At 35.3% G+C, this 19904-nt stretch overlaps 1 protein-coding gene across 1 annotated transcript in view; it reads left to right on the forward strand.

The window, feature by feature from the left end:
- Positions 1-322: 322 nt before the first annotated feature.
- The window catches only part of SCN3A (sodium voltage-gated channel alpha subunit 3), a 108961-nt gene continuing 89379 nt past the window's right edge, over positions 323-19904 (forward strand). The window contains exons 1-2 of the mRNA XM_074399577.1: positions 323-585; positions 17185-17366. The gene's annotated coding sequence lies outside the window, so the exon portion shown is untranslated. The remainder of the gene's footprint in view (positions 586-17184; positions 17367-19904) is intronic.

Genomic DNA, 19904 nt, shown 5'->3' on the forward strand with positions numbered 1-19904 from the left:
TAGAAAAAAATATTAGTGAGATGCAAATAACTGAATATGCAAAAGTATCTCATATATATTTATATGTAATAGATAAGTTACTTTTTTTAGTGTGTTGGGAAATTTTAGCTCACATCACCTCTCTGCTGTTATCTTGGGGCACTTTCCTGAGTACTAATGCCTCACACAGGCTTGCTTTCCTCCCTATGATAGAGAATAATGGCAATGTTTTTTCCTTTGGTTCAATTTTGTGTGTGTTCGCCAGTAGATGGCGGTACCACTTTGAGTGCTATCAGCCTTTTTTTCTTTCTTTCTTTTTTTTTTTTTCCTCAAAGCTGTTTTCTGATATATGTTGGGTACCATAGAGTGAATCTCAGAACAGGAAGCGAAGGCATAAGCAGAGAGGATTCTGGAAAGGTCTCTTTGTTTTCTTGTCCACAGAGAAAGAAAGAAAAAAATTGTAATTAATTTATAAACCTCTGTGGTCAAAAAAAAAAAAAAAAAAAAAAAAAGGCTGAACAGCTGCAGAGGAAGACACGTTATATTCTAACCATCTTGGATGCTGGGCTTTGTTATGCTGTAATTCATAAGGCTCTATTTTACCAGGTAAGCTGACAAAACATTTCATTATCTGCACCATGGAATCTAGCTACCAGGTCATTTTTCTTACTTTAAATCTTCATGCTGCTATTTTTAACCCAGTGTTGTTTAAATATAAATTGTAGGAACCAAAGGCATCGTTTGGTGTGTAAACTGCTTACTATTTCTTTATCTTTCAAAGAAAATAGAGCCTGTCTGGAAATGGTGATTTATGTTACATACGAGGCATCAATGGTCTTGTGTTTTTGTAGATGCTTATGATTCATTGTATTCAGAAAAAAAATATTTTTATTATACTTAAAGCTAATCTAATGAGTTTCCTGGCTGAATGCCATCTATTTAAATGCCCAGTGTGTCCAGTATTTTTGAAACATAAATGTATAGTGAAATTGGAACTATAATTCTTGTGCTTTAGTCTTTTATTTAAAAGCTCTAGGGAGGCCATGCATATAGGGAGTGATAACAATATAGAGGTGTTTGGCTTTGTGAAGCACACTATCATTTTTCTGTAAAATCTCTTTTCATAGAGGGAAGAACACCAATACTAACCATTTAAAAGAGGTTGAACCTTCGAAAAGTAACATAATTTCTATATGCTCCATAATATGCTACATCTTTATCCTTTAATATATTCATTTTATATTAAATGTTTATGTTTTAATTTATTGATTTAAAGGTTACTATATCTGTTTGATTAATTATTCTATGAGCTTGGTATATTTCTGTTTATTTTTTTCCGTGCATATTTAACAACTGATTACTATTAATTACCAGGAAGAACGACTGGAGCCATAAAACAATAATATACTTTATCTATGACCCATATTTTCTGTAGTTGTGTTTAGAATATTTTATGTCATAGTCATAAATATTTCATTCAGTTAGAACAAGACATTATTGACAAAAAATCTATAGGTATTAATTGAAAGATAAGTTTTAAAAATCATACAACATTTTAAAATACACAACAGGTAGTGTAATGTGGCTTATGAGGACAAAGATAAAGGCGTAAGTGCTTGCAGGAATTTGCATGGAAACATTTCATCACATTCATTACAAATACTGTGTGCCCTATATGAAATGAAGACCTCTGGTTTCAACAGGGCTTCCAGTCAGTACTGGCTGAAAGGGCTTCAAAAATAGAACTTGAGGCTTCCAAACTGCAATTTCTAATGATATGTTAAAAAATATTGACATCTCACTTAATATTTTACACTGAGTAGCAATAATAGTCCCTCTGAAAACATTTCAAAATAGTGGTTGCCTGAGAGGAGAGCCCTGGGTCTTGTCTGTTTCAGAAGAATTCCTACCATAGAATATAAAGAAAACTGTTTCTTTGGACAGGGTTCCCAGAAATGGCTGTTAATTAACTTGAGTGTGCTGTACACACCATGCTTCTCTACAGGTGACTAAATGTGAGTAACTTTGTTCTGTGTAAGCACCAGAGCTGGTGTTGATTGAACTGGTTTACATTTATGAATGAATGCTTAATTTTGGCCCCAAATGTTAGCGCTTTTCTTTTTCTTGGTATAGTTGCAACAGACTCTTAGTTACTCATCTATATACATGTGGGCGCCATGTGAAAAGCAAATACACATACAGTTCTTTACTTCACAAAATGCGCTTTTTCAAAAAATTTGGAAATTGAGCCTTTTTTGATTAAACAATGTATCAAACGAGTTTGAATATCTTACTCTTTAAAATAATGTGGTGGTGATTTCATTTGTAAAGTTGAGAAAAATGCTGTGATTTATTTGAGTACTGAAGATAAAAAGGTTGAACTCTGAGCTGAAAGCCTTGGGGTCTGGTTCAAGTTCTGCTACTAATGAGTTTTGTTGTCTCGGAAAAGGCACCAAGTATCACTGAAGAGCATTTTCCTTGCCTGTAAAGGATGGGAATTAGAATCAAAGCTATATAAGATCACTTTGTTTTTAAAATTTTCTGATACTCATTTATTTGGATTTTTCTTCAGTTGGTTTCTCAGTTTAATTATGATACAACTTTAACTCTCACTGAGTTGTAAATTATGATGGACGTTGTGCTAAACATGAAAGCCGGAAAACAGAAATAGCGTGTTTCCTGGCCAGTTCCTTCTGTGGTGGAAACAAGTAGGGAACAATACGGAGAAGTGGGTAAGAGCAAGAGCTTGGCAGGTCACCTTTATCGCCACTATTACTTGACAAATTATTTAAACTCTCTGAGCCTTTATTGCATCATCTATAATGCCTGTGTTACAGGATTGCGTAACTAAAATAATGTCTGTTCAGTGCTTGGTATAGATCCTGGAGCATGATTACACACCTCTTCCCTCTCTCCCCTGCCATCCTAACTCACATCAAAAAGAAAAGGACAAACATAAAGGCATAAATTTTCATCATTGTTGTTATTGTTAGTGCTGGTGATATCATATCTTCCACCGCAACAGGAAGGATAGAATAAAACTGCCAAATAATTGTGTACCTGAAAAGTGAATAATTCTCATCCCGCCCTCACTGAAACAGCATTTTTGTGTACCTGTAATAATATCAGTTAACGTTCACATTCCAGGCAATTCCTGGAGAGTTTCTAGAACTCATAATACCTTCCAGAAGACAGTCATTTATGCCGGATATGTTATCATGGAATTTAAAACTTTCTTTTTCTTATGATAATAGAGGCAAAGGGCCTTATTTCACATTTCCTTAAGAGGATATACCTGTTAGAGGAAAAGTCTCTGTAAAGATTCACAAAGGGAATCTAGGTTTCACCAAAACCTCATTTAAATGCCAAGTAATTTCTACCAAGACCACCAGATAACTGAACCTAATTCCCAGGAAGGTCTTGGCTACTTGATCAACTCACAAACCCTCTACTGCTTCAATTTTATTAACAGTACAATAAGATGTGGAAAGGCAAATCGTGTTTGACGAATGGTTGACGTAGTGCAAAATCCTTGCTTTCCCCCAAAGGTTGTTTCTAAGTGCAGCTTCATGCTCCTGACAGCTGTGTGCTACTGGGTCTTTGGAAGCTAGAATTGGGATGAACTTTCAGCACCCCAGGCCTCCTAATCCTTCCCTTCAACCATCCTGGGCCTCTTTAAACTGACTCAACTAACTGCGCTGTCAGCTTCATCTTCATGGCAGCCAAGATGGCTAAATGGACTCTTGATTAGGCAGATCTGAGAGAGCTAAGAGCTTAGGAGACTTAAAAATATGAGGGTAGTGTTTCTCGACTAGACTAATGTGGTGCTCGTAATCTGTTGCTCATCTCCTTCTCAGCTCTAGGTCACTCCCAGCGCTTACAGGTTCTTATTTTTAGGGTTGAAGTTAACTGAAAGCATCCATAAGAATAAGCATTTAAAGATTTTTTTTTTCGCCAAAAAAGGAACCTGTGATTAGATAGTGAAATTTCTTTACACGGGTTACTGTGAAGATTACTTTTTTTCTCATTATCATTTATGTATGGAAACGTAAACTCACTGAGGGTTGGGAATTCATGTTTCATTTGCCATCTAAAGATATATTGTTCATTCTCACCTTAATATTGATTGTTTTACCAGTTTTCCAAAACTGTGAGGATTAATTACCCACCTATCAGTGAAATATAATTATTTAACAGTTTATTTCTGTACTTTTAGTTTCTATTTTTTAAATTCGATTAATTTTAATTCTAACTTTGCTTTTATTTTCAAAATTTCATGCTTAAATTTTACCTCATAAACAACTTTTGTGGCAAATCAATATAGAACCTGACATCTGAACTACTTCTTGAGGTAGATTTAACAATTACAACTTGAGGTAGTTCGAACATTTGGGAAGAAAGATAGCCAATCATATTCTTGTTTTGTATTGCTGGTTCACAAATTTATCTTTGATTGAGAAAGTACTTTTTAGTTAAGCTTTACCTGACAATATTTTTCACTCTGGGATGAAATTAACACATTCTTTGATTATATTTTAATGGGATATATAAAGTGTAGACACCTACTGCAGAGCAGAATAGTGTTTCCACTTAAAAATACAGCACTAAAGACAATCTTGCTCTTTGGCTAAGCACAGACATACTTTGTTTTATCAACTTCCTGATAGGGACCAGCTCTTTGGTTATCTGAAATTTGAAACTACATCGGACATACAATTATATAAAGTAGAAGAATTCTTTAAAATTTATATGAATACCTACTTAACTGGATACCACAAGTTTCAATGTGCCAAGTATTTTTTTTGATTACTTTTTATATCCCACTTCTTTCCTCTAAGGATTTGAAAACATAAAGGATATTATGGAAAAAATTTTAAAGAAGGTTTTACCCAAGATCCATGAATAAAGCACGACTGAAAAGTAACTTACAATCAAATTTACAATATTAAAATACAGCACATAAAAACATATGCTGGTTGTGGTTGTATAAGCGAATTTTCAGGGGTTTTAGTTCAGAGAAACCTTATGAAATCTGGAAGACCTGAATTAAGTTTTCTTTTTCTTTTTTTTTTTTTTTTTTTTTTTTTTTTGGAGACTGCATATAGGGAGTCCTTCATGTGATTAAATTCTGTGCTGGAGCAAAGTTAGACAAATGATGGTCCCTTAATTATTAAATAGTGGTTTAATATTGTTTTATTCAATGGGTGAAGTCAAAGTCACTCTTTAAATAACTTTGGCCATTTTCTGCCAACAAGCTCCCTTTTGGGAATTTTAATCTCCTGATTTTCAGAATATACTTATTCTTACTTTGGTTGTACGGAACATTTTGTCTTTTTCCTTTCCCAAGAAAGAGTTGAACTAAAATAATTCACTAAATTCCAATTTGTATTTCTAAGAGTGACATTGCACCTCTGGCCTAGAGTCCAACATATTCTTGCATAAGACACGTTTTGTGGGCTTAAGCCACAGTTTGAGACCTAGTCACCTGTTGGTTAGTTTCTCTCGGCTTCCTTGGTGTTTCTGCTAGTGACATTTATTTTTCTCTGTGTAAGTTGTTTTTATTACGCCTAACTAAAGATGTTCACAAGTACTGTAAGCATTTTCTTTTCATGGAACTTATATCATGGTTGGAAATGACCTTAAACAATAAATTCTAAAAGAAAGGAACGTAAATGTCCCACATGAACAAAGTAGGACAAAGCAGTGAAGCCATTCAGGTTTGGGTGTGAGGAACTAGAAAGTGCATGCATGCCCTTTTTAAAAATGGAAAACGCCTTTCCACTGTTAGGAGACTGTTATATCAAATGACTTCTCTGAAGAAACTGAAAAATCCAAATTGTTAGTAAAGATTTCCCTCTGTTGTTACATGTAGTCATCTATTTCAAATTATTTCTAATACAAGATAGATCCAATAAAACACATGTATAGGCAGGATCTGGTCAAGGAATTGCAAGGTTTCATTTTCTTCTGTTGCCAATCTAACCAGCATTTTTGCCAGTGAGGGAAAATAAACCTCACTGAGAGGAAACCACTAGGCCATATTTAGAAGCACAGCCACATTGGTACTCAGATTTCTTTTCTCCTACTCTAGACCCAGCCTGTTTCATTTCAAGTCCTTGAATCTATGCATTAACTTCTTGATTTCTAGTTTTCTTCCTGATATTAACATAATCACGGCACTCAACATCATCAATTTTTTTTCTATTGCTATTAGTGCTTCTGTTACTAGTGATATCTTGTTTCTGCTATGCTATGTAATGCAATATGTAATAGTCCCACTTCTGTTCTGTTCTTTAAAGATGATTGAAATTTGTTTATAAAGTTCAAAATTTAGGGCAAACACATTGCCATCCTTACCTGTGAAATGGAAAAATATGATATGATATATATCATATCAATAATATTTTTGAGTCCTATATGATCTCAAAGTTCTAAAATGTTTTATTGTCTTTAGTTATAGCCAATAATACTTACATTTAAAATTAATCCTTCCTTAATATCAGGTTTGGACAATGGCCTTAGGTTTTACTATCAATCTTTTTATATTTATACCAAAAATTAACGTACACTATTAAATTAGCATTGAAAGAACAGGCAAAAATATAATTCACACTCATACTGTGTTCTCTTTCACTGACATAAATCCTGAATAGTATTGGATAATAATACAAATCAAATATATATATATATACTTGGAATGAGAACTTCATGGCCAGTAAATAGGAAATTTTTTAAAAAAATGAAAAAAAAAGATTTATAGGACTTCACCAATAAAAATATCAGGAGGAAAAAACAGCTACAGGGAAAGAGATATGCAAACATACTGAGAGAAAACAAAAAGAGGAAGAACATGATGAGCTTATTTACGGAGTGGCCCACAGCTGTGGGTGCACATTAAAATCACTTGGAAAACTTAAAAGAGAGCAGTGCTTTGCTCCACCTTCAACCAATTCAGTCAGATTCTCTGAGGCAGGATCTGGGTATCAGTATTTGTTTAAAAGCTCTGCAATTATAGTTCAAATGTGCAGCCAGGTTTGAAAGCCGACTGACTAGAGAAAGACAAAGGAAAAATAACAGGAGCCAATGAAAACTTGGCTAGAGAAGTGAAAGATAGTTGACAAATGCTTCTCAAAGTAATTTCAAAGTGCTAATCAGTGGGCATGTGTAGAGATACTATGCAAATACTTAAGGAAGCAACAAAAAATATGCTTGTGTCCATTTCTCCCTTGGTTGAATGCGTTGGCATTTATTTACCTGTTTAATTTTTTTTTATTTGAAATTGTTCATGTATTACCCCAAATCTATTTGAAAGTTGATCCAGCTGCTGACTATACTATATTTTGCAAGCTAACCATACAATGTACACATTTGGAACTGAGCATCAACAATTTCAGTTTGTATAACCATAGATTCGCTTACTGATTTATTTCATACTTATAAATTGCTGTCTGGAGAATTGTCTTAAATAATCAAATAAGAGTAGGTCTACTGAAAGATATTCTTTGAATGTCCAAATAACTAGCTGGAGGCAAAACACTTCGATTTTTAATTTTTTAAAACTGCAATTTTGGCAGATTTGGAGGAAAGGCAGACTCTGTAAACGAATGTATTTTTTAAAGCCAAAACACATTTTAAAAGGTATTTTCAGTAAATGGTATATTTGAGAAAGAAGTGAATTAATCTAATAGAGGAGCAAAATTAATAATTAATTGCATTTCTTAAAAAGAATCTCATTCCTAAGATGACTCAGCTTTTAAGGATACATTTCCTGGTTTAACACCCAAGTTGCTGCTCCAGATTGGTTTCCCACAGCTGGGTAAGATACAGAGAGGACAATTCTCTACGAGTCCTTTAGAGAAGATTTTATCCTAAAGTCTTCTCTAAAGGATCATAATTTAATATTAATATTTAACTATGCAGTCTTCATGAACCTCTGACATTTTGCCAATGTGGTCAGTAACATGATTATGATAACAGAAAATATCTGTTAAGTCTTAGGATGAAAATATCCACATTTTGAGGCAGGTGGCTGGTGCTTCTGTGGTAAACAGAAGAAATACAGTATCAATGTTTGAGGCCAGGGTTTTGATGACTATGTGTGACACAGTGCTTGTGTTCTTCCACTGGGATTGGATTATTCACTTAAAAAAAATTACATCCAAGCTTTATACACAAAGTATTTGGGCAGCCTGCAATAAAAATATAAATAAGAAACCAATAAGATATTGGTAAGAATGAAAGCCTGAGCCAGGGAAGGATGATTTTGTGAAGAAGGGTCACCTTAAATAACACAATCAGTGTAGGGGGTGAACAATTTATGGTTGATATAACCATTCCCCCCTACCAAAATGTTGGCAGTTTTAAGAACTAACTAGATTATTTTAAGGAACCATTCCAACTTTTTATTCAAAAGCACTTTGTACATTTTGAAAAGGACAGGGTAATGCATGAAAGTAAATGAAAAGTGGCAGAGCACATCCAAATCAAGATGCAGATTCTCATGCAAATAAACACTAAAGATACACCATGGAAACAACAATAGTCAGCTTCCCCTTACGCATTTGTAAAGTATGGTTTCCTACTCAGGATCTGAAAATTGCCCTGAGTCATTGTAAGACAACGTTCTTTTAAATATCCCATTAAATCTATGATAGTGGTGCCAGTTCAGAAAACACTTTGTGGGACCAATTTGATCAGAAAATAATACACTTCCCCACTCCCCCAACAATCCATATCCCTCAAGAAAGCTAAATTTGGGAAGTTTCACACTTAACAAAATATTTTCTATTTATTCTCTCAATTTATTTCTGAATAAAAATTCTGAAGACAGACATTTAAGACATAAAAAAGGGCACTTGATGTGGGCATTCAGTACTTACCAATGGACTTTCCTGTAAACCTCAAATTGTTCTGAAAAAATTAAGTCTATTACTTTTAAAGGGAGTGGCACTTGAAGAATGAGTGAACTCAATGTTCGGTTTTGCACTGGCAATTTTGTCAGGGTCCTGAGTCCTCCATCCCTTGAGACAGTTCGGGTGGCACACCTGGCACACGGCAGGGCATCTCTCCCTTCTGGTATTTCCCCTTTCATCTCTTCTTAGGTTTCTCTTCAGGACTACTGTCCTCACTAGTCAGTTTCTTACTTACCAGATCCTCTATTCTCAGGAGGTTAAAGACAGACAGACCACGCCAGTCTTCAGAAGTTTTGTTGCTACAATCCCTGTTTAAAACAAAATTTTTTGTCATATGTAATTTTCTCTTACCTGTGGCATTCTAGGTCTCCTTTAGCGTCAAAAGAATTGAGCACTGAACAGCATCCCCTTCCTGTCCTTACGTGCAGGGATAATTTACTCTGCGTTCCCCGCTGCAGTAAGTGGCATCATCCACACCTAAATCAGGGCAGTGCACACAATCCTTTGCTCTATTTTGGTGCCAATGATGTGTTCAGAGGCTGAAGGAAAAACACAGGTTCTCTGGGTCCTGAATTCAGATCTGGGAAAGACTTTTTATCATCTTTTCTTTATTTCAAAGGGCCCTTTATGGGGAAGATTTAGCCTAGTGACTGGTCATATATCTCTGAAATCCAGACTTAAAGTTTTCTAGGTTTTTATTAACTGCAATTTGTATGGAATTTCTCAGGTGATTTTTTTTATATTACCATTTCATGAAGAAGTCATGTGTACAAAATTGAATATCTAGAGTTAGAAAGGATTCAAGGGATCATTCTTTTCAGCAACCGATCTTCATGTTATAGTCTACTCAAGGCATGTATATTATTTATTGATCAAGAAACAGTTTAAATTTGGGCTGGAGAGGACCTATGCAAGCACCTAGTTCACTAAAGTCTTCTGAAAATGAATATATCCTCTAATAGATGTGGCATACCTACCTCAGGAACATGATTGGTATAAGGTTTCATGGCCCACGTTCAGAGTATACAGGTATTGCTATACCCACAGTTCAGTTTCTCTCAGAAAGGATGAACATTTTGAGTAAGCCTAGCACAGAGTCCCAAAGTCTGGACACTGAAATAGAGTTTTAGCAATAAAATAGGTGCTACAAAATAATTGGTCAATTTCCCACCTCTCCCTTCTTTTTTACTCACATATACACTAAACATCTGGGATCTTGAGTGTTCAATATATCACAGCAAGTGATAGCAGAGACAAGTCTAGAACACAGGTTGTCTGAACTGCAACTTGTATATCTCTCCTTCCATTTTCCTCTCTCTTATCTTTTCATTAAATCTCATTTCTAAGAAAGATAGGGCAGGGGCATGCTTTTCTAGTATATTGCATTATCTTCTGTGGCACCATCTTAGAGTGATTCACTCTCTAACATTACAGCTGTGTATCTAAGGGGCACGCTTAGTGGGGAAGCCCTCTTTCTGTGATTGGTTTTATGCTGATAAGAATCACGTGGCAGCTGAACTTCAGACACACCTAAATCATCCTGTGCTCTGGTGTGATTTACCATCTGCACCCATCTGAAAGCAGTGATTACAACCTTTTTGCTCTGAGCTAGACAAATTCCAATCCTCTGTATTTTAAGTCTCAAAGGAGTGCATATAACAAGTGGAGTAGTCAACACCACCATCTTGAAGTAATGTTAGTTATACCTCAAGTTCCCAGTTCTCAATTTTCCTCAGGTTGCCAAGTAAAAAAGGCAATCGACTTTCAACACTCAGTTGTGAAAACAGTGCGCTGTCATTTTGATTACAGTCAGTAAACAGTCTGTGTTTGCCTGGAAAGAAACTGCCTAAAGCACATGGTACCAGCAAGCAGTAGGAGACATGTGGCTGAGGGCAATGCATAGGGCTCTCTATTATGACTGATGTTGGGATAGGAAAGAGATCAGGGATTGCTGGGAGAATGCTGTTTGCTTTTTATTTGCCATGTTGCCAATGTACTTCAAAATAGAAGCCTCCTGTAATTCTGTTATATTCTGATTTGCATGTGGTTTCTGCTCCACTGCACACACACAGAGTGAGTGTTATGGACAAAGTAGCTTTTTCACTATGGTGTTTCTTAGATCAAAATCCTATGACTTAAAGACAAAAGCAGCAATCTGAGTACATAAAATAGAAAAACTGTTGATCCAGAGAGAGCCCTCTCCCTCTTTTAGAACATCTCAGAATAGGGGATTGCCCTTTTTGCTTAATTCTTGCATTTGTTCGTGGGTTTGATCCCTTGAAGGAGAGTGATGGAGAAGGGGGCAGGTGTATCTGAAAAAAACACTGTGCGTTAGAAATATAATGAGTCCCATGCATGTACTTTTAAATGTTCTAGATTCTAATATCAAAAACAGAGAAAACAATAAGATTGATTTTATTAACGATATATTTTGTTTAAGATGTTATGTCCTAATTATTATCTTTCAAAATTTTGCACCTACCCACATTTCAAATGCTCCATTCTTCATGCGGTCAGTGGCTACTATATTGGACAGAATGTTTGTAAAATTTGTTTGGGGCAACTGTACTCAACATATATCTAATAATGTCCTGCATACTGTAGTAGGTAGTCCACGCACCCTTATCCTCAAGGAATTTGATGATAAATGTAGAAGCAATAATTCACATCTTCAATAACAACAGAAGATAGGATATACATAATTCCTGTAAAAATTTTAGACAACATGTGTGTGCTGTGGGAGTTCAGAGGAAGGCAACATGACTTCAGACTTGGATTTGGGATATGATGAGCCTTGGAGAGCAAGTAGGATTTTAACAGGTGACAGTTTGTGGTGAATGATGTATCAGACAGTGAGAACATTTTTGAACACTGGATGTCAAAGGCTGGAGTCTTTTAGGGAATGGAAATATACAGAGCATGTAAGATGTAGCTGGAGAATTTCATTGGTAAGAGCATTGTAGAGAAACTTTGATTAATTTTCCCAAAGAAAAAAATTATAGGATTTGGTGGCAACATTTACTTGTCATGTGACCTTGGGCAAGTTACTTATCCCCTCTGAACTTTATAGTTTCCTTATCTAAAATATATGAAGAACAATCATATTTAGCTTATATGTTTGTTGTGAATATTAAATAAAGTAATCAGCCCCTGGTAAGTGACAAGAGCTCAATCACTGCTCTCTCTTATCAATTGTACTTCTCTAAGATATTTTGGAGTGGGAAATACTTTAGGTAAAGTATTCAGTCTTCAATTTGCTTTGTTTTAAAGAGAGTCTAGTAAACTTAGCATAGTTATATAATTTATCTTTGAGGTAAAGAGGATTTTAATGTCTGTGTTTTGATCTAGATTTAAAAAGGCTACATAATTAGTAGATACGGTCCTGTAAAGAGTTTGGTTTTGTTTTTCCTACATTGAGTCCTTTTATGTTTTATCATCTTAATATCTATATAATACAAAACAAAGTTATCTGATTTACTTAATCAATATCCTATTAGGGGACAGTTTCATTTTCTTCAGACATGGCTATTATAAAATATATAGCCATAAACAGAATATATGAGTTTCTAAAGATTGGGCCGAATTTCCAAATAATAAATCCAAAAAAAACTACTAATTTTTTTGGGAAACCAAAATTAAATAATTCATTGGTTTAAAAACATATTCTTTGAGCATGACTTTGTGCCATGTACTGTTCTAGACACATGAGATTCATTGGTGAAAACAGACCCAAAAAAGGCAAATATTCCAGCCCCTGTTCTGTTTCTGTGCTATCCAAGAGAGATAGAAAATGAATAATAAACATGATAAGTAAGTTACATAGTACCTAACAAAAGGATAACTGATTTGGAAACAACAAAGCAGAGTAAGAGATTAAAAGAAAAGTGTGAGCAGGTCTCTTTAAGAAGGTAAACTTTTGGTCATGGCTTGAAGGATATAAGTGAGTTAGTCATACAGTTTCCTAAAGGAAGAGCATACCAGAATAAGGGAATAGTCTGTAGGTGCTTCCAGGTTCAGAGGACAGCTGGAAGCCAGTTTGGCTACAGAGAATCAAGGGAGGAGGAGAATCAGAGGTACCTTCTATTCTCAGACAGATTATAGGTCAGACAGATTATAAAGCCTTTTAGACAATTGTAAGGATTTGGGCCTTTTTTTCTGGGTAGCTTCTGGGGGCTTCTGAGCAGAAAAATGATATGACTCTATTTCTGTTTTCTCAAGATCACTCTGACTAGCGAGGTGAAAACAGACTGCATGGAGTCAGGCTGGCAGCAAGGAGACAGAAAGCGATTGCAGGCTTCTGTGTAATACTACTGTAAATCATTTCAAGGTTCCAGGTGCAGCAAAATTACACAATAGGGCATTAAATGAATAAATAAATGAGACTGAAGAAGCTAAGAAACCACAAAAAATGAAAGTGATGTGGTCAGTGTACATGTGTCTAACCTAAACACACCCACATAAAATTCTGGATTCTGTAAGCTAGGTATTGTCAAAATGTGGTTCCCGGGCTGGCAACATCAGCATTATCTGTTCATTTGTTAGAAATACAAAACTAGATCCCACCCATATCTACCTGGAGTAGAGCCCAGAAAGCTGTATTTTAACAAAAAGTTCTCCAGGTGATTCTCATGCTATATTTTGAGAACCACTACTTTAAATTAGGTTGGCGAAACTAGATGGCCTGAAAGATTCTTTTCACTGTTAGGATACAGTGCTTCCAAGTTCATTTCTTAACATTTATTTTCATTATAAAATTAAGTATAGTTCTCGAGAAAAAATGGTTTTTAAGAAGTATAGAATCATGCTAAAGAATGAAAAGTTCTTTTAAATCACAGAGGGATTTGATTTTTTATTTATCATACCTCACCTCTTTTAAAAAGTTTTGATTCAAAATTATATATCTATATATACATACATACATATATGTGTTTATAAACCTTTGTGCAATGGGAAGCACAAGACAAGGAAAATGGAGAACATGCATGTGACACATCAATGAAGAACTGTAGGTTAATAAATTTACTCTTTCAGAATGTACATTTAGCACTGAGCCTCCTGAACTCAACACTTTTAAAGGAAGAAATGAATGTTATCCAACACAAGAAATAAGTCTCAGACCTTAAGTGAACATGGATCACCAAGAAGGTGGTCAAAGTTGCTACAAGGAGAATGTCTGGAACTCCCCAAGAACTGGATGAACAATTTGGTTTCCTAGACATTTCTGTATTTCACTCTATGATATCTTGGTGATTTGACCATTTGAAGTTACATCTTTAATAAGGACCTCAAGTCTTAACACCCAGTGGGCAGATGGTAATTGGAACTGTTACCTCATCACAGAGGTTGAAGAGCCAACCAGGTTTCCCATCAGGATGGAAAGCTCTCCCTTCCTCATGGCAAAGCTTGTGAGTTCCTCCATGAGCAGCCCTGGATCTGCTTCTACCCTTGCACAAAATGCCGAATACCCAGAATTTTACAGCCTACTTCATGACACAAATGGTTATGACCCGGAAAATTCTTAAGCAGGTATATCATGTCAGTATAAAGAAAGACAAAAACCAATTGAAAGAAAAGAAAGTTGCATTCATGGCCAGAAAAAAAGAGAGGCAAAATGATGCTAAAAATAATGGAGCCATAGTGAAACAAAAATTTTACAAACACTGGGGACTAGAAGATTTAAAAGGATAAATAAATTGTCAGGATACACCAAAATAACCACAAAAGAAAAAACAAACAATTAAACTTACCTCTAGAATATTCCATTGTTGATATTAGCATTAATAACAATACTAAATAGAAAAAGCTTAAAAAAATTAAAGATTTAATTTGTCTAAGATTCCTAAGCTAGAGACCTCTAGCATTTTTAGCATAAAGCTTCTATCATGCTGTTGGAGCTATTACTTCTTCATTTGAAAGGGGAATAACTTCCCCTAAAGTACTAAAATGCTGAAATTTCATTAAGATAATTTCAAATGTAGGCTATTTTAGGGGGATTTCCAGATCCAATACACTTATTAGGTCATCTAAAAGCAAAGTTTCTGGACCATCTTATCTCATCACCTTCTAAATGAAATTCACTGAGTTTAGCTAATTGCAACCATCAGAAAAAGACTTATTAAATTGAACCTTGTATGGATCTTTGCAAAAATAAATTTAAGATGTCTGTTGAGCATGTTGCCTCATGTCCTTTATGCTATATCCTAAACAAACTTTCTTCCCTTCAGTTCGTTCTTGAAAAATGTTTGCTTTTTATACACAACTTTTAGGAAATGTGTTTGTTTTGGTTTTTCCTAAAATAGAACAAAATTCATGTGATCCGGTATGCTTCCATTTTTTCTTAGTTAACGGGGACATTAGAGCGAAATTCCAGGCTTGATCGTCAAAAGCATGCCGACCATATTCCTAGGAATCTCTACTCTTCCTTCAGAGCATCATTTCTCAAATAGTCATCGCTTGCACAACCCTCACTTGGGGAGTGTATTAAAAATGCAGGTCTCTGGGCCCCACCTCAAACCTACTTTTTTTCAGAATTTCCAGAGACTGAATTCAGAAATCTGTACCTTTAATAAGCGGCACGAGTGAGTCTTATGCTCACTGAAGTTCAGAATTGCTTAGAATCCAGTTTTATACAATGGTTAACCTGTAAACCAGGGCTGCTTTTAAAAATGAGTGAGATGCAACTCTGCTTAAGATATAATGCAACTTGAAGTATGTGGCCTAGATTGGAGTATGAGTTCACATGCAGGAATCACTGTGATTTCCTATGGATACTTGAAACAAACAAACAAAAAAAACCCACAAAAGCAAAAAACAAGAAACAAAACAAAACAAAAAAACCCTCTGTCCTGTTTGAAGCCAAGATCATAAAATATGTTTCTCCAATCTGTAAATCCGTAATTTTTACAAGGTTAGGAAAAAGAAAGATAATGCAAGCCAATCAGAATCTTATGGGATGCTCTCTCAAAGTGCACTCTTCTACTCCTCCTTATTTCCTCTTCAATATCCAGCCCTCCCCACCTTATCTCCTTCCACATCCCAGCAAAAAGCTCTCACATGTTTTTAAAATGTATTTAAATTGATAATTTGGATATTTAACATAGTCAACATTATGTTTATTGTAGCTCAGGCTGAAGGTTAAGGTATTTATAACTTAGTTACTTGGGTCCCTATGAAGACAAGGGAAATAATATTTAATAAGTTTGTGACTGTGAAGTAGAGGGAACTAACATTTATTGAATAATTATAAATTTATGTAACAATCTAATGCTCAATTTCTGGTGCATGGTGTGTCTGATTGGTATTATTATTAGCATTAGTGTTATTGTTACCACTTAGTGAGGGGTAAGAGAGGATTGGCAGAGACCAGATCATGAAGGCACTTTCATACTTGGCTAAAGAAATTCTAAGTAACTGAGAGCCACTGACAGATTCGAACAAGGGTAGGATATGTGTGTTGGAACCATCACTCTGGGAACAGAATAGAGAAAAAAATGATGGCTTAGGAGAGAGTTCATCTGGAGACAAAGATTTTATAGACCATGTATAAAACTGTAAAAGTGAGGTTTAATGTTTTCTGTTATGGTATGTGGTCAAGGGAAATTCACTGGTGAGAATTCATGACTAGTTTGGTTTATAAATATTGTAGAAATGAATTGCAGCAAATGTTATTTTAACTGTTAATTACTGATTATATATATTGCCATTGAAATAATTATTATTGGTTTAACTCTGCTAAGCCATTGCTATTGGTTATGGCTAAAAGGAGCATGACCTCTGGTTATTACATTTAGGTTGATATTTAGCATGCTGGCTTTTTATCTCAGCTTGTCTGAAATGTACTCTTAGAAGCTACTAAATAAGGTTTATTTGTCTTATTTTAGTAAGCCAATAAACTGGGTTTTAGGTGGAGAGGAAACGAAACTAGAGTAATGACCTACAACACCAGTGTGAACCACATGCTCCATTAGCCTACCACTTTGGTCTTTGAGGTATTTGAGGAAGAGAAGCAAGGGGAAGATATAAGGAGTGAAGAGGAGAGAAGAAAGGAAGAGGGAAGAACAGAAGGATCCCCACCCTAGGATCCTGGCAGTGGTTGCTGGTCCCATTCTTCCTAAATCATGGTAGAGCATGCTTCTAACATGGATCAAATATCCTGCTTTGAATAATCCTTGCATTGTTGATCTGGGACTATTAAAAAAAAAAAGGAATAAAACCCAGACCTAGAGCCAGAGTACTCCTATGCCAATTATCAAAGATTATAGGCTAATTTCACCTGTGTTCTCTTTCTACACAGATCATGGAGCAAGAAAGCTGAAGTCAAGCCACATCAAGTTTATCAGGGATGAGACAGTCTGTCAAGGATTCATAGCAGAGTGGCTTGCTGGGAAAGGATCACAGAATCTCTTCTAGGGATATTGCAAGAATAAATGAGGGGTCCGGAGCTTTTCTGAAAAAAAGGTGCTGTGACTATCTAAGGTAACTAAGCAACTTCTGGATATAAATTCGTTTTTCTGGAAAGTAAACGAAAATCTCTGCTATTTAACAAGGACAGCTGTATTAGGACCAAAAGAAGGCAGATGGGTGTTTTATTCCTTCCTCTACCAGTTTGCTCTTCCAAAGCGGCAAATATATATAAGGAAACATAGTAGAGATGACTTCAGGGAACAGAATGATGCCAAAGGCTACTGGTGTAAGAAAGAGAGATTAACACCGATTTTTATATATTTTTCTTTTAAGAGACATTCATCCTGTGTATTTAGTAAATTACCCTGGATTGTATTTACTTTAAATTTTATTATATTTATTTGGTAATCGCATCCATGTCTCACTGGATGGTATGGGGTAAAGGTCACTCAAATACTAGGTTGTGAGCTGGCTTCCAGATTGGGCAAGTTTTTGAACTAACCAAAGACTATTTATTTGTTTGGTGTATCAGCTGCAAATAACTAGAAAACTGTCTAAAACTATCTTAGTCAAGAAAGATGTTTATTGAACAGAACAAGCAGTGCAAGGGTTGTTTGGGCCCATGAGCTGAGTGATCCATCAAAGGCCCAGGGGTAAATATGTCTCTGTGACCTGCCACCCTCAGTGTGTCAGCTTTGCCCTCAGATTGGCATCTCTTCTGGTTTTAACTTGGCAGAAGTAGCTCCATGTATTCTATCCCCATAGAAAAACATCCAGAGGACAGAGCATGCAATCTCCTTTGTTATCTTTCTTAGGAGTGAAGAAACTTTTTACAAATAACCATTTAACTGAAGTCCCCTCACCTTTCATTGGCCAGAATTAGATCAGATACCTGGTCCTTAACCAAGGATTGGCAAGGGGCTTGAAGGAAGCATCTGGTATGGAATGATTATTGGGGAGCAAACACACAATTTACTTTGCAAGGATTTAATAGAAACATTAAATAGCTAATAAACACAATGATGCTGATTTGTCCTTTAAAATGTTGACTTAAATGTTGTTATTAGTTAGCAGTTGTCTCTTCAAGGTAATAACTATCTGATAAGGACAAAGTCACAGAAAACCTCAATCCCTAAACACTAATAAACTCATTTTTTTTTTAATAAGCTACTTTTTTTCAGAGCCATGACGTTGAGTTCAGGTACGGAAAAGCAGAAATCGATCGTCTTGTTAAATAGTCAGCACATGTTGGCAATTGTGTGGTTAGCTAATAGAAACAGAACAATAACTTAAAGAAGGTCTACATTTCATTTGTATTTGGTTATAACGTAGTGATACCCTTGCCGTAGAGTTACTTTCTCAATAGGTTTTATTCAGACTAATAGTAATGCCGATTTCTTTGACAATACATTGAGAGCAAGAAGTACATGACATAGAAGAAGCTTGCCTAGGCTTTTAATTTATTATTAAATAATTCCAAGTGTGTAGCATACATGTGAACATAGATGTGGGTTTTATGTTTGTTATTAACTCATGCCTGTTTTCTTTATCTTCTATGTGGAAATAAAGATGAGGACTATATTGCTACATTTCTTAGATTAAACCACTTATTCCTGACACAGGGCTTTATGCATGGTAACCTCTTGGTAAGGTAGCTGATTTATCCTAATTTCATTTCAGCAAACATCAAGAATCTTCTCGGCTTAGGTACCCAGGCTATTTTTTTTTTCTGGACTAGACAGGTTTAAATCTTGACTCCTTGGATTATTTAGCCTATGTGTACCTACATTTCTTGATCTTTAAAATGGAAATTATAATAGTATCAATCTCATGAAATTTTAATAGTGATTAAATGGGTTAACAGACATATATTGCATGACAGTGTCTGAGACATAGTAGTCATTTAATAGAATTTTGTTTATTAATATTCAATCCTCATAGCCAACTGGTTAAGGAGGCACATCAACCAAGTATTATTTCAAAACTCTATTGAGATTGTAGAAAACAGTATTTAATTCTGCCTTGGAATGTGACCAATGGTCATCATTATAATGTGCTGAATACTCTATGTATGCCTTTGATAAATCTTATGCTATTGGGTGCATATGCTGCCTGAGAATATATGGTAAATAGCAGACAATCATTAGCCCTAAGTAAAAATTTCACTGGGAAAAATAAATAATTTTCTTCAACAGTTAGGCAGTTAATTGGTCTATCTTATCTTTTACATTATATCCTTATTATTATAGTCTCTTGTAGATACCAAGAAAACACAGCATCCCTCCTCAGGAATGGACCCAGTCCTTCCCAGCAACTCACACTCTCCTTCTCAAAGACATGAAAATACATTGAAGATTTTTTTTAATACTCAAGTTGTGTGACATAGAGCAACTTTCCATCCATGAAGATGGCAAATTTACAGCCTTATGACACAATCTTGTTTCCATGGAAACAGACCTGAACTAATCGATTTTGTCTGCAACATAATCATAAAAATCCTGACAGAGAAAGGGAAAGAGAGACATTGCTGATATTACAGGTTATGGACCAATACAATTTGCCAAATTGTCTGCTATTCTGGAAAATTAGGCAAGTTAAGAACCCAAAGGC

Source organism: Saimiri boliviensis, chromosome 5 (genome assembly GCF_048565385.1).
Source record: "Saimiri boliviensis isolate mSaiBol1 chromosome 5, mSaiBol1.pri, whole genome shotgun sequence".
Classification (NCBI taxonomy): Eukaryota; Metazoa; Chordata; class Mammalia; order Primates; family Cebidae; genus Saimiri; species Saimiri boliviensis.